The sequence below is a fragment of the Sinocyclocheilus rhinocerous genome, unplaced genomic scaffold (assembly GCF_001515625.1).
Source record: "Sinocyclocheilus rhinocerous isolate Xijiao unplaced genomic scaffold, SAMN03320098_v1.1 scaffold1268, whole genome shotgun sequence".
NCBI lineage: Eukaryota > Metazoa > Chordata > Actinopteri > Cypriniformes > Cyprinidae > Sinocyclocheilus > Sinocyclocheilus rhinocerous.
In genome coordinates this window covers 1538164-1553506 of record NW_015664016.1, presented here as the reverse complement: position 1 = coordinate 1553506, position 15343 = coordinate 1538164, and the positions used below count along the sequence as shown (strand labels likewise).

Below are 15343 nucleotides of genomic sequence, written 5' to 3'. Positions count from 1 at the left end.
AGCTAATGAATCAGAGGTCTGACACATTCACAGAAAATAGCTTACTTCTGCACTGCAAAAATAAGGTGGAGAAGACAAATATTGCCTATTAAGAAAAAATACAGTCAATTTGGATTTCATTTGTTGATTCCTTGAGCGACATCACATAACTGTAACACTTTTCAACCCAGCTGTTATGGCACGTTGCATTGAACATATCTGACAGTGCATCGTGGGTCTCTGACACATCATAGACTCAGAGTTGGCGAGGCTGCAGTGGGGCGGAAACACACTGCAATCCATCTGCTCTGGGCTTACGCTGTCCTTACCGCACCTTGTACCTCCCTGTTGGGTCTGGCAGGACCCTCTCGGCTGGGCACAGGGCAGCGGTCCAGCTAATCAAAGCCCGGACACGAGCACAGTCACTGAATGAGAGAGACTGAAGGTCTGTTCTGATTAAAACCACACATTCCTGCTGTCAGTGTAAATCTAAAGGCCGACTCTCATCTTACAGAAGCTGCTTTGTGTATCCCTCCCGTCCTCAGCCAGCGTCCCCTCTGCCCCATACATTGCACGCGGTGACCTCTGCAGTTAATGCCGCTCTTATAGAGCTAACTAAAACTAACAAGGCAGCACTGAACCATAAGGTACAGACCTAAGACATTTATCTCCAAGCTGGTGGTTCTGTCATGCAGGTCTGGTCAGTGTCCATAAAAAGGAAATGCAACCCCCACGTAAGGTGCAAATTCTAAAGCTTGTCTGCCTCATTTTGCATGCATTCTGGAATGCAATGACTAGTACCGTGGAAAAAGGGTCCATGATTCTGTGACAATACCTTGAGGAGTTCAACTTAAGGCAAGACACTACAAGCATCTAATTGATGCAGCCATTCAGTTTTTTCATGCACTGGTCAATTTTGAGCTTCTTTTATTGCACTTTATATATTTGTACGTGTAGATTTCAATTGCACTGCATATCTAAAGACTGTTTTGTCAAAATTCGTTTTTTTTTCTCATGCATTGAGCCAGAAATCTCCACTTCAGTAGCACTTAACTGGCCAGTTATAGATTTCAATTGCACTGCATATCTAAAGACTGTTTTGTCAAAATTAGTTTTTTTTTCTCCACTTCAGTAGCACTTAACTGTCCAGTTATATTTCTAACTATATTCTAAAGGTTTTTACAGATGGTTTCATATATCATTTGGCTGTTTTTAAACAACATTGTATTCCTAAAAACATGGTGACAACTGTAATTGTTTCTGGCTGTTGACAGTATTTTTAAATTTATTCAGTGATAAAAAGAGATATACAAAACCCCCACTGTAAAAACCTTTAATATATCAATAAAATGACAAGAATTTTGAACCTGGCTTTATCAAGTCTTCAGATTTGTTCTGGAAATGTATGCAAATGAATGCATATCACATTTTATGTATATCCTTTATGAATTCTAGTCTAGTGGCGTTTTAATGTCTTGAGTCATCTCATTTGCCTTCACAGTTCATTGGTTTGAGGGTTGATGTAAATACAGTTTGAGAGGGGACTGTCACTGAGGGTCTGTGAAACTCAGTGGCAACATTGTGTCTGTCATCTTCAATATCCCATCAGCTTTTAAACTAACAGCCACATATATCTGATATACACTACCTTTCAAAAGATTGGGGTCACTTTTTGTAAGATTTCGTTTTTTCCAGCAAGAATACTGATATGCTATAATATATATTATAATTTCCACCAAAAAAATAACAAATAAATAAATAAATAAAAATAATATTGATAATAATAAGAAATGTTTCTTGAGCAGCAAATCAGCGTATTAGAATGATTTCTGAAGAATCATGTGTCACTGAAGACTGGAGTAAATGCAGCTTTACATCACAGGAAGAGATTACATTTTAAAATACATTCAAAAACACAATTCATTGGTAATTATCATTTTTTACAGTATATTTTTTACTGTAATTCTTTCAAAAAACATCGAAAAAATCATACAGACTTTTGAACAGGAGTGTATATGAACTATAAATATGATGTGCATTGTACTTCACTCAGGATGTCTATAGGAGCTGTACATGATATATTAGTATGCATATAAATATTGTTGTAAATATTTGTAGAAGGCAGACAGAAGTGATCTGGAATATGTCGGTGGACCCCACTGACACTGACCTCCACTTCCCTGACCGACAGGAAATGATCACTCATTCACTTGAAGTTCTGTTGGTATAGACACAAAATGTTTATCATAGCTAGTTATCTTTGAAGTTATGTCAAGCTTTGTTATATATAAAAAATAAAAAAAAACAAGGTTGGAGGTGAATCGCAGCACTGGAACTTCAGCTTTTTCAACTGCGGCAGCAGAAACCTGCATTTCTGTAATTCATGCAAAGCCACTGCAGATATTTCTTCTTTCAGGGTGGAGACCCAAATACCAAATCCTAAGCCGTGCCACTTCAAGACTTAACCAAAAATAACCAAAAATAGCAGACTTTAACCAACTGTAAAAAAGTGAACTCAAATCCTCTTGAAGGAAAAACAACTTTGACTGATGTTCGAAAAGCTGCCTGTCTCACATTTACGACACATTTTGCTTGGTGAAAACCAATGCCTTACAGGAAAAAATTAAGCAATACTTGTGCTTATCTAAATGGAAAGTGCTGCTTGCAGGCATTTCACATTTCACATGATTCTCATATTCCAACCAAAATGCGATAATCAGTAAACAATTTTCATGTTTGGGTGAACTATCCCTTTAATAATTCACTGAAAATGTAACGTGAGTATCTATTCTTTCCGCCATCTCTTATGTAATCAGCCTGGTTTTCTTTACATTAGCCCTGTTTTGGACTGATTGCTTGAATGGATTCGCTTGCTGGATCACTGGACTGAAAACTTTCCCGAAGTTTAGAGGCTTAAAATGATCTGATTGCAAACAGAGAAGCGAAATCGAGAAAAAAAGTTTTGAATAGAAATTGTGTTTCAGTAATTTAGCATTAATTGCGTTCAATTATTTTAACGCGTTAAGGGTTTTGAATTAATCGCATGCGTTAACATGTTAACGTTGACAGCCCTCAAATAAACCCTATCTTCTCTCTAGAGCACTATTGAGACTGAGATTACATTGGGAGGACAAACAGAACTAAAGCTAAAGCGCTCTAATGGATGCAGCCATTCATTCTCCAAACCAAAAACAGACAGAGCGTATCTGAGAGAGGGTGAAAGAGGCCTCTTAAGACTGCCAGATGGACTGAAGCCCTCTGGTCCAGCGCTCTGCTTTAAAGACACTTCAGATGAGAGCTTCGGAGAAGTGTTGATTGGACAGTCACCATTCATCACGATGGGAACTGGATCCAAGTCTGAAGAAACGGCTCATATTCCTTAGTGTCGAATTAGTTTCGAAAGAGTCTGGATGGTTATTAGGTCCTAATTGGAAGCATTAACTCACTGCCACCGGACTAGTCTCAAGCCACATTCGCCCGCTTTAGAGGACAAAGCAAATGAGCAAAAGTTAGGCCTGCGTCCAGAGCCTCTGGTTTCCTGTTCACTAGTCAATTCCTTATTTCATTAGCAGGAACCAGAGAGAGTGGCAGCCATTATCAGGCTGGTTATGAAAACACTGAAGTCATTAATACTGCTAGCAGAAGCCCTGACTGAATCAATTAACCATCGTCTATATGGGCCGACCCAATGGAACAAACATGGAGGACAAGGGGAAAAAGTCATGAGCTACATAGCGGGAACAGAAGATAGACTGTCCTGCTTTCTAAACTGCCTCTTTGTGTCTACACTCTTGAAAATAAATACTCCAAAAGGGGGGTTTCACAGTAATGCCATAGAAAAAAACATTTTGGGTTTCCCAAAGAACAGTTCTTAAAAGAACCATTATTTTTTTAGTGTAAAGAACATTTACACAAACAATTTAAAGAATCTTTTGCACAATGGAAAGTGTTTCACAGTAATGCCATAGAAAAAAACATTTTGGGTTTCCCAAAGAACAGTTCTTAAAAGAACCATTATTTTTTTTAGTGTAAAGAACATTTACACAAACAATTTAAAGAATCTTTTGCACAATGGAAAGGTTCCATGGATGTTAAAGGTTCTTCATGGAACCTTTAAAACCTGCCAATAAAGAACCTTTATTTTTAAGAGTGTATGGAAGTCATTAAACGTGAACTAGAAAGAGTTCAACACATCTGATATTGTGTTGCAATCAAAAATATGGGTACAGAATGATCTTATACATTGGCTGACAAACAGAAGGACATTTTGGACTTCACACATCTCTGACAATGTACAAAATGCTGTAGATCTTCTAATGGATTCAGGAGACATATCAGTGCTGCAAATCATTGTTGTGGAACATGGTCTGGTTCGCTTACTGATTTTCAATCAACAATTACATGACATCATCTGACTAATGGTATGCTGCTTATATACCCGCTATCTGAGCATGCCAACACCAACATATCGGTCAGACAAAAGCCTCTTTCACAGTTGTGCTGGTATTTTAAAACTGATCTCGGATTCTCAAAAAAAATCTTTTGGTGTTTTACAGATGAAAGAAAGTCACACAGGTTTGCAACAAAATGGGGGTGAGAAAATGATAACAGAATTTTCATTTTTGGATGAAGTAAGCCTTTAATGAAATTAAAAGTTTCATTCAATGATTAAATTAAAAGTTAGTGGCCTGTTTAACCCTCATTATGTTTGCCTTCAGGGAATGTTAGATGTGACGGCGAGAAATGTTTTGAATAAAAAGGTTTTGAACATTTCCAGATACTAAATTATACTGATCATGTGGTGAATACCAGTGTTATAATTAACTAAATGTTTAACCAATAAAAATAATTTTTTGTTAATTGAAATAAAGCTGAAATAAAAAAATTATAATTTAATGTTAGATGAAAAACAAGCTTATTTTATTTCAGTTCACTTAACTTGCTAACACTTTTTATCTAAATACATCTAAATACATCTAAATACAAAAAAAAAAAACATTACAAAAAATATTAATACTATAATAGTGTATAAAAATACTTATAAAACTAATTCAGACTGGTGCGGATGTCATTGCATTATAATTTAATAAAATGATAAAACGATAAACTGTTTAGAATTGACCGGTTCTAAACAAAAATCAGTTTAGAATTGACCAAATTAACCCCACACTCCTGAAAACAACCACTGTTCAGCCAACTTTCCTCAGGTGAGTGTATTTGCAGAAGAAAGTCAATGTTTATGTATGCTACAAGAAACTAAAGCAAAGACTTGCTCTCATTGCTAGTTTATAGGTTGTAATCATATAAAAGCCCTTAAAAATGTTGGTCTCTGCAGATGTATTTCCTTCATCAAGATTCTGTAAACTATAAACATGTAAAAACCTGGAAAGCGATGTAAGGACAAAGTCAGTTTTTGCAGTACCAACATATTACCTGATGTTGCTTTTGACTAATGTGGTGTTCGTTTTGTAAGTGGCTTCATTCATATTGAGGTTTCACTGGTCATTCATTACATTTCCACCTTCCTCTGAGTGTACACAACATATCCATAAACCTCACAAAGACGCTGTTTAGTTTGACATCCCTAACCTACCTCTTTGCCTTGACAATTATCCTACATCAACAAACCCAGAGGTCTCTGCAGGGACCACCTCTCTATCTGCCCCCACAGAACCCACTCGTGTCTTTGGACCTAAACTGCTGCCAACCATGCGGATGAGGAGGGACAGACAGACGGCTATTGATAAGGGCACACAGTACGCTTTCAGTCCCGTACACATGAATTTGAGTTTCAGACAGCAGGTTCAGTGTAGGCAGAAAGGCAGACGTGCTGTCAATATCTGTCAAAGTTTCATTCAAACTCAGCTGAATGGACAAGAGAAGTTTGAAAGCACACACAGCATGAAAACCCAATCCAAACAAACCTGATCCGTTTCAACATGAACATCCTGACCAAAAACACGCTCAACACCAATTAGAAGTCGACCTAAAACAGTTCTTTAAAAGTCGTTACACTATAATAACTATATAATAACTTTGTATCAAATTATTATTAGTTTTCCTCTGGAACAAAAGTACTAAAGATCTAAATTAGGGTGACAGCATTAAATGACACCATACATTTGCAAAACATGTTATAAAAAGCATAAAATGATATGAAAAATATTTAAAAATATAAATATATTTACACTCATACATTGTGTATATATTGTATATATATAAACTACTTAGGCATTTTTGAGGCTTATTACTGATGCAACAATACCTATCCAAGTTATAATAAAACACATCTGTTTCACCTTAATTTTGATTCAGCCAAGAGAGTCATAAAATCAACATGTTTCTCGATTGAAATTGAGCAGCCTGTTTTTACACAAATTAGCTAGAAATGGATGCAAGCCAAGGAGTCAATACAAAAGCAAGAGAAAAATCTGTAGTTTCCTCTTTCGTAAATGTCCAGTGTTTTCCAAAGCTGAACTGGTTTCATTAAGAGTTGGGTTTTGTGCCATATTTTTTATGGAACTTATTTGTTACAAACTTATTGTGGATGAAATGCTGCACTGAGCCCACACACGATTCCACGTCTGATCCATCTTTAAGCGATTACATAGACAGCATCTTACAGCTGATAGACAGTTCCATCAGATATATTACTCCATTCATTACTCCAGTCTTCAGTGTCACATGATCCTCCAGAAATCATTGTAAAATGCTGAATTTATTGATTGATTGATTATTAATGTTTAAAACAGTTGCGCTGCTAAATATTTTAGTTGAAGCTGTGATATTGCACACACGATTCCACGTCTGATCCATCTTTAAGCGATTACATAGACAGCATCTTACAGCTGATAGACAGTTCCATCAGATATATTACTCCATTCATTACTCCAGTCTTCAGTGTCACATGATCCTCCAGAAATCATTGTAAAATGCTGAATTTAATGATTGATTGATTATTAATGTTTAAAACAGTTGCGCTGCTTAATATTTTAGTTGAAGCTGTGATATTGTTTTTTTCAGGATTCATTGATGAATAGAAAGTTCAAAAGAACAGCTTTTATTTCAAATTGAATTAAATATAACCAGGAGGGTGAAGAACATGTCAGGTTCATGTACTTTTTGATAATCCGCAACAGCCACGAGCCATGAACAAAAAAAAACAAAACCAAACAAAAACAAACATGTCAGTGAATTTAATTATTGACTGACATCTGCTAAACACCTTATTATGAGGAAATATTACAGTCCAGCTCAAAATGATAACTAAATTTACTGAGGCATGTGGCAGTAAATAACAACATATTTCCACTCTGATCTCTGTTACTGGCTCAGATTCTGCTCTGTTCCTGGTTGTGTTTCACACGAGAGTGAAATCACAGCTCTCTAAACCCACAGCAAATCACCTCCACTGCCAAACATTCATCACTCAAGACCCATCCAAAGGTCTCCGGATGGGCAGCCACAGTCACACAGCATGAGAAACCCCAACATTAATCTCCTCAGGCATCACAGAGAATATGGACAGAACCACATGTTTGGAGAGACAGAGAGAGAGGCTCTGCACCTGGAATACCACATTCTGCAGGTTATTTCCAGGAAATAAATGACAACATGAATTGCTTTTGAAAGAGTTCAAGTCATATTTAAAAAGACACACATACTTGTGTGTGCATTGCACATGAGCAAGACACATTACCTTTACTGCAATGAAAGCAATAAAGATCACTAAGAAAAGACTGTGTATATTGAGATCATATGTGTGAGTTGAGGCCTTAGATTTGCATCTATTGTGTAGAAGTTTGTGTAACCACATATCAACACCAAACACCAATTTGTCTTTTATGACTTTTAAAAAACTACGTATAAAGGTTTAATCAAAATTGAAATTATCAATCCTAAATCAAAATCTTAGTAAACTAATTATCAATTTATTTATTTATTTACTAATTTCAGGCCAATAATTCATGATTAATCTTAAAACAAAATTTCCACACACTTGCATATGCAACAAAGATATTTTACTGCTGTCATCTGATCATCTTCTCATTATCTTCTCATTAATGTTTGCATGATATTTCATATTTCATGCTTCATTGGAAATTAAATTCCATCATTTAAAGAGTGTAAATTAATTCTCTCACACAAATGAACACATTAGCTTTAATGCTTCACATCACACCGTCTAAACTGAAAAACAGCAGCACATTTTCATGCAAAATAATTAGTGCAATTAATGCAAAACAACTACATAGCATATATTGCTGTTGTTAGCATATATTGCTCAATCATATGCACGTACAGAGCTACCTTAAAGGCACTCTGAACATCTAAATCAGCATATCTAAACAATATAATCAGAAATCTTAAAGGCGTGTCTCGGCCTGTCAATCATTCAACCTGTTTTGGAGAAACTGCATGTGCTTGAAGAATGAGTGGCTGTGGAAGTTAGCAAAACACTGCTTACAGCACCTTTAACAAGCATTTTGGGCCCTATTAACATATAATTTATTGATCATGTGCAGCCTCACTATCCGAGTGGGTGTTTGCTCCAAGGGATTTGTGAACAATTTTATACTGCAGCATACAACTTAAGTGTGGTTTCACCTCTGGTTAGCCTACACAAACCCAGCTGCCCTAGCAAAGAGGATTGTGGTTTAGAGAAAATCACCTCGCTTTTGCTGTCTGGATCTACCTGCTGACACGAAGGTCCTCAGAGAGCTCAGAGTGCACATAAATACATGCCATTCGGAGTCATTTCCACAAATCTCCACCTAAGCGCTCATGGGAAAGCACACAAAGAAAGAAAACGTAGACTCCATTTAACTGGCTCACTAATGCCTGGCCAATCTAACTTACCGATTTAGGTCCACTACAGCCACTTAGACATCCTAAACTCCTAAATCTTTAGTCATTTCCATATGAGCCCTGAGCTCATTATTCAGCAGTGATGTCACTTCATTCCCTCATTACTGTGCTGGATGAAGCCAAATTTGGTTGTTTTTATGGTAACCTTCATTCTGCAAAAAAGTTACCTGGGTTGGGCTGCACCAGCCCATATATGAGGTTTAGTAGCTACTAGCAAAGACGATGAAGCCAAATTTGGTTGTTTTTATGGTAACCTTCATTCTGCAAAAAAGTTACCTGGGTTGAGGTTTAGTATATATGTCATATATGAGGTTTAGTAGCTACTAGCAAAGACTTTAGATATACCAAGACAGTGCACTCATTTTATTATGAATAGGAGAAAATGCAACACGCAATATAGCGGAATAAGCTCTGGTTATTATAGAAACAGCCAGTGTATTGAGATGCTCGTTTAAGATTGCATATGTGCATTGGCTAATGGTGCATTAAACTATTTGAGCACAAGAAACAACATTTATTGGACAGTTCATGTCAGATTTTGATTTGAAATGTTTAAATGTAAATGTGACAAGCAGTTTTTGAAATTTCAGGATTTCCCCTAACAAGTAGATAGGAATTGGTCTTGGATGCCCAAAATATCTACCAGGGGTGTTGCAAATAATAATACTGATTAGGGTTGTGACGGTGAGGAAATTTTCCCACCGGTTAATCGACGTGTGACAACACCGGTAATCACCGTGGGGGCGGGGGCGTTCCCTCTTTTTCTCGCTTTCCTTCGCTTTTAAATAGCTTCTAAAAGCGGGGTGCGCATTTTACTTTCACTTTCAAATAGCGGCAATTCGGCGTAAAGCAATTGTTCGTTTTTAGTTCGTTCAGTTTTTAATTGTAGTGTCTGTTCTTTTACTGAACTAAATGATTTTTATTACTATAAAAAATCTAAATGACGGTGGGGGTCGGAGCCGCGGTGGGTAAGTGACGTAACCGGTGTTGCGGCTTAACACCGGTATCACCATCACGGAAGAGAAGAAATTGTTGAATAAAGTCGTTATTTTTGTTTTCTTTGTGCACAAAAAGTATTCTCAACGCTTTATAAAATTACGATTGAACCACTGTTGCGTTGCGTTGCTCTCTATGCAGGGTCAGAAAGCTCTCGATTTCATCAAAAATATCTTAATTTGTGTTATGAAAATGAACGAAGGTCTCACGGGTTTGGAACGACATGAGGGTGAGTAAATGATGACAGAATTTTCATTTTTGGGTGAACTAGCCCTTTAAGCACAACTGGTGCAACCTGCTCATTTTTTAAACGGTTTCTGGTGCAGCAAACCTTTTTCAATCACACGGCGTCAATGAAAAATGGTTGGCGTTCACATAATGCTAATGTATGCATGAGGACACAGCACATGCCTCATTTGAAGTCTTGACATGTAGATCCATACCAGTGATTGCTGACCGTGCATCCTACGGAGAGAAATTGCTTGTCATTTATACGCTACACAAGAGTAAAAACCCCAAAGATCCTATAATAAGATTGGACAGGCTGCAGATGTTTCTTGGCATCAGGTAATTTTTCCGCTCTCGTATGAGACACCGATTTGGAAGCCATCAAAAAACGATGCATTTCAAACCAAATCCATGTCGGCACCCCTGATGTTTGTTTGCTTTCAAAATCCAGATTAGGAGCGATAGATAGATGGAGAGAGGGAAAAACTGAGGTCACAATCACTTAGGTCTCCTTTCCACTAAATGCTATCTACCTGCATCTCATTGCCAGAAAACTGCCATAAATCCACGCTTGGCCAGCAGCTCTTTTTGGCCATGCACCCCTCAGAGGAGGGATGAATAGGAAATTAGAGCTCGCAGCAGCCCAGGGATCTGACACAGGAAATGGAGCTAGTCATAGAGTTCTGCTTTTATCGTCCTGTAATAAGTTCCAGCTGGCTACACATTGAGGGTGCACCAGTGCAGTATATGAGATCAGTGCACACTATGGAATACACACTCGCCTCTAGTGGGGCTCCAGGATTACAATCACAGATCAGTTTCGGTTCAGTAATAAGTGTGTTCAATGTGCTTACACTCAAAAATGCATATAAACACATCAAACACATTGGAGCTGGTTAAAAAAAACAGTTTGATGATTAATAATTGCAATCTTCATTTGAATGATCTTTATACTGATTCTTAAAATCCTAAAACCGATCTATTCCAGTGTTTGCTGCATTGGTTTTCAGAGGTGGTGCATGAACAAAGGCATGCACGTAACTGAATCTACCACCTTTTATTTTATGCAGATAAAAAGAACTGTGAACTGTGAAATAATGTCTTTCTTTTTAGTTATCCTCACTGGGTGTACTGTACACACAATTATATACAGCGCAACCAGTGTAAAATGATTAACAACGATTCAAGTTCCTTTAGTGAATCAAAAAAAAGAGTGCAAACAGTGTAGTCTGATTCACGAACAAAGGACTCTTTTCTTTTTCTTTTTATTAATGATTTTTTTATGTTTGGTTCATCGTTCAAAAAACAAAAAAAGAAGTTACTGTTTGAATCTGTCAGATGGATCATATCAATATCAAATAATCATCAGTGATATAATATTCAATTAAATCTTTAAAAAAAAAATGAATATGTAACTTGAATATGTATATTTTGCAAAATGGACATAAAATAAAAAGTAAATATAAAAAAATTAAATTGGCCTTAAATCAAATCAAGAAATTTGTATTTATATCCAACCCTAAAAAGCATTACTCTAAAAAAAAAAAAAAGAAACAAAAAAAGAAACAAAAATGGAAATACACAGCAAATTTGTATTATATCCCCTTTATTAAAAAAATTTATATTATAAAATACTAAACACCACTGATATTTAGGGATTTTATCCGAACATTAACAAGTAGTAATTAAAAATAATTTCATATTTGATTTCCTATTCATTCATATTTTGCTATTATATTTACAGTTATATTTACTCCTTTTGAGGATGCTTTTATCCAAAGCAACTTACCAATGAGACATTTTTACAGAAAGGACATTATGTGCTTCACAGTCAGGTTAGAAAACTATGCAGAAAGGAAATCTCTTTCTGAACTGGCCTCACATCAGTCCAACTACACAAATGTCTCCACTTGCCAAAAACCCAGGGACAAGCAAGATAAACAAGGACAATAAATGGCTAAGTTAAAGCTATTTTTTGGCAGCCAGCATTTGGAGTTTGGAGTCTTGGAATAAGGATATACCAATGTTTTTTTTCCAAAGCTGACAAATCCAAGAAAATGCAAAACTATTTCAATCGTGACAACTCTCTGAAGATTTTAGCATGGTGACGGATATGATAATGTTAATGTATTTGCTCTTGGCGGAATAGATCTGCTACGACAGACCTCCAAGTTTTTGAGGCTAAATTCCTTTGCGGTTTTGTATTTAGTTGAACTGTGTGTCCCGCTGAGCCTCGGAGGGGTCACATTTGGTGTCACAGCAGTAAATTTGCCTGAAGTCAATTTAAAGATAATTGGATAAACCAAGAAAAGAGGTCTTCATCCACAGATCATCTACAGTATATAGACTGTCTCCACTCTTGGCTTTCCAAAGTGCTTTCTGATCACTCTACGATCTGTTCTTCATTGGCAGGAACAGAGGTTGTCCATGCTGAAAAATTGCATCAATTAACCAACACACAGATAATCTCAACTGAATCTCAACAATAAGTCTTATCTTATCGCCGACAAACCCTCCTCTAGTTGTTTGAGTTAACTCGGCCATGATTGTAAAGAGACGGACTTGTCTTTCCTAACACAATTTGCCGTAATAGATTAATGAATCTCAGCTGAGTGCTGCACTTCCCAGTGAAGATGTTCATTTATAGACACTGACCCGACTGGATTGATGCGGCAGGGTGACCTCTAATGAAAACAGGCCTCTACAAATAGGCCGAAGACATGTGTTTGTTTGTGCGGGCCGGGGGTCAATGTCAGGGTAGAGATGAGTGATTTAGACAATATTACTTACTGACACAAGGATCAGCACTGGAGTGTTTGGGAGAGGACATAATCTAGCCTGTCAATCCTTTCTTTTGCGTTGGGTAGAAAGGGTCAATATGAACTCAGTGATGAATGTGTTTTCACTGGACACTGTTAATGGTCAATCATCTCCTCTCTAGTGTTCTCATTGATGGGGTGAGAGTGCCAAACAGACACCTGGAGTGATTAACAACCTCCATTTAGAAATGAGAAGCATGAAACGATATACATCAGCTATAGAGATGAATTACTCTTGAGAGCTTTTAAATGCATCTGTGCTTTTATGGCAAATGCAGCACTGACAGGCCAAACAGCAAGGTCAGCTTCGTATGATGGGCAGGTAGGGAAGATTCTGGATGGGAAACACAGCACAACTTACTAATTCCACACACAGTCTGTAATAGCACAGCCAGAATCACTCTGCACATGCAATTCCACGCAGTCGCCTTCAGTATACAAGTAACAAGGAATTGTGAGGATGTTGTAGCTAATTAGACATTATTTATAGCGCCAACCACTAACACGCTGCTTCATTACGCTGTGACCTAATGAGGCTATTGTAACCGAATGCTGGAAATCTTAAAATGTATTCATTACTTGAAATTTATACTGGTTTATATTATATACATATGCTAGAAGCAGTGATTTCATTAAATTCTAAATACTTACCTTAGTAGACAGACACACAGATATTAAGCAGCACAACTGTTTTCAACACTGATAGTAATCATAAATATTTCTTGAGCAACAAATCAGCATATTAGAATGATTTCTGAAGGATCGTGTGACACTGAAGACTGGAGTAATGATGCTGAAAATTCAGCTTTGCCTACACAGAAATAAATTACATTTTAAAATATATTAAAATAGAAAACAGTTATTTTACATTTTAATAATATTTTACAATATTGCTGTTTTTACTGTATTTTTAATCAAATAAAAAGAGACTTTCATAAACTATAGTTTCTGTCAATGGATGGATGGATGGCACCATAATAAAAAACACCTAATGCTAGTCTTTTTTTTTTCTTTTTCAAAGTAAGCGACTTTGACACAGAGAGAGCGATGGAGGACAGAGAGAAGGAAGGGGGCGGGGCTTGTCTGCCTGTCACCTCCTTGATTGATTGGACAGATTGTGGGGTTTCATTAGGACTCTAAGCACACACCCACTGTGAGATCAGTAGGGAGGACGTGTTGTTCATTCCTCCACACAATCACAATCACTGAAGAATACACAGGCTATTTATGATAAACGGACCCAGCAAATTAACCCCTGAGAGTCACGGTCTGATATCCAACAGTGTTAGTATTCATACAGTCCCCTGTTCTCTAACTTGACATATCACAACCACTGATCTCATGCACATAGATCAACAGAGCTCTATGGGTTATTTCTATAACATGTTTTAAATGGCCTGTTGTTCTACCAACCACACATTAGACTATAAGCTTGAGCAGAGGATGCACGTCAAACATCACCCCACAGAGCAGGTTATTTATTTCATTTTCTATTGCCTTCACTGATCAGTGGATTTCAATTGACCCTGCTATTGAGCTGTATTTTATTATGAGTATTTGAAATGATCCGAGGTCTGCATGGCCTGGCTGCCTTCCTGTGTAAACACTGCCCAAGAGATTTTCCTCTGTCTTTCTCTCTCGTGACTCTATACCTGACAAGCTGCAGTGTTAGAGATAACACACAGTTTAATACACAATCCACACTGAGTCTCAACCGCTCAAATTTATGCTTATTTAACACAAACCGCCTCATCCGCTGTAGGATTCTGACCCTGACCGGCAGCACTACAATATACTCTGCTGGAGTGGAGCTTATATAGTTTAGTAAACCAGCTGGTAAATAGTCAACCCATACAGAGCAACCAGGAGACAGCTATCCTTTACTGATGGAAAGAAAACTCCAATCTTAATTAATATGCCCTGTTGCTATGGTGATGTGCTTTTTTCTAAAGGGATTTTTGCATCAATTTACAATCAACATCATAGTATGGATATTGAATATAGCATATTACACATGGGGACATTATCCACCTTCCCTTATCGCCATTCGACAACAAAATTAAAAGATGTAATTGGATCATTTCTGAATAATAAAGTAAGCATGAAATGGTATTTATGACTTAATATATATGATAATATATATTAACTTCCGTTATATGAAACAGAATATTCAGTGCAAATCCTAACAAGATTTGATTGGATCATGAAACGCTAGATATAACATCAATCAGCAAATTTCCATATATTAAAAATAACAAAAAACAAAAACAAAATAATAATAATAACAATAATAAATATATTAATTTTATATAAATATATAAAATATAAAATTGTATCTATTTTTATATTTTTTATTTATTGTTTAGAATAAATATTTTAAAATAATACATATTATTTATTAAAGGGGCCATATGATGCGATTTCATTTTTTCCTTTCTCTTTAGAGTGTTACA

The 15343-nt window shown here is 36.6% G+C and overlaps 1 protein-coding gene across 1 annotated transcript in view; it reads right to left on the bottom strand.

The window, feature by feature from the left end:
- The window catches only part of LOC107729231 (kinesin-like protein KIF26B), a 44511-nt gene that overhangs the window by 17152 nt on the left and 12016 nt on the right, over nucleotides 1-15343 (bottom strand). The window lies entirely within an intron of this gene.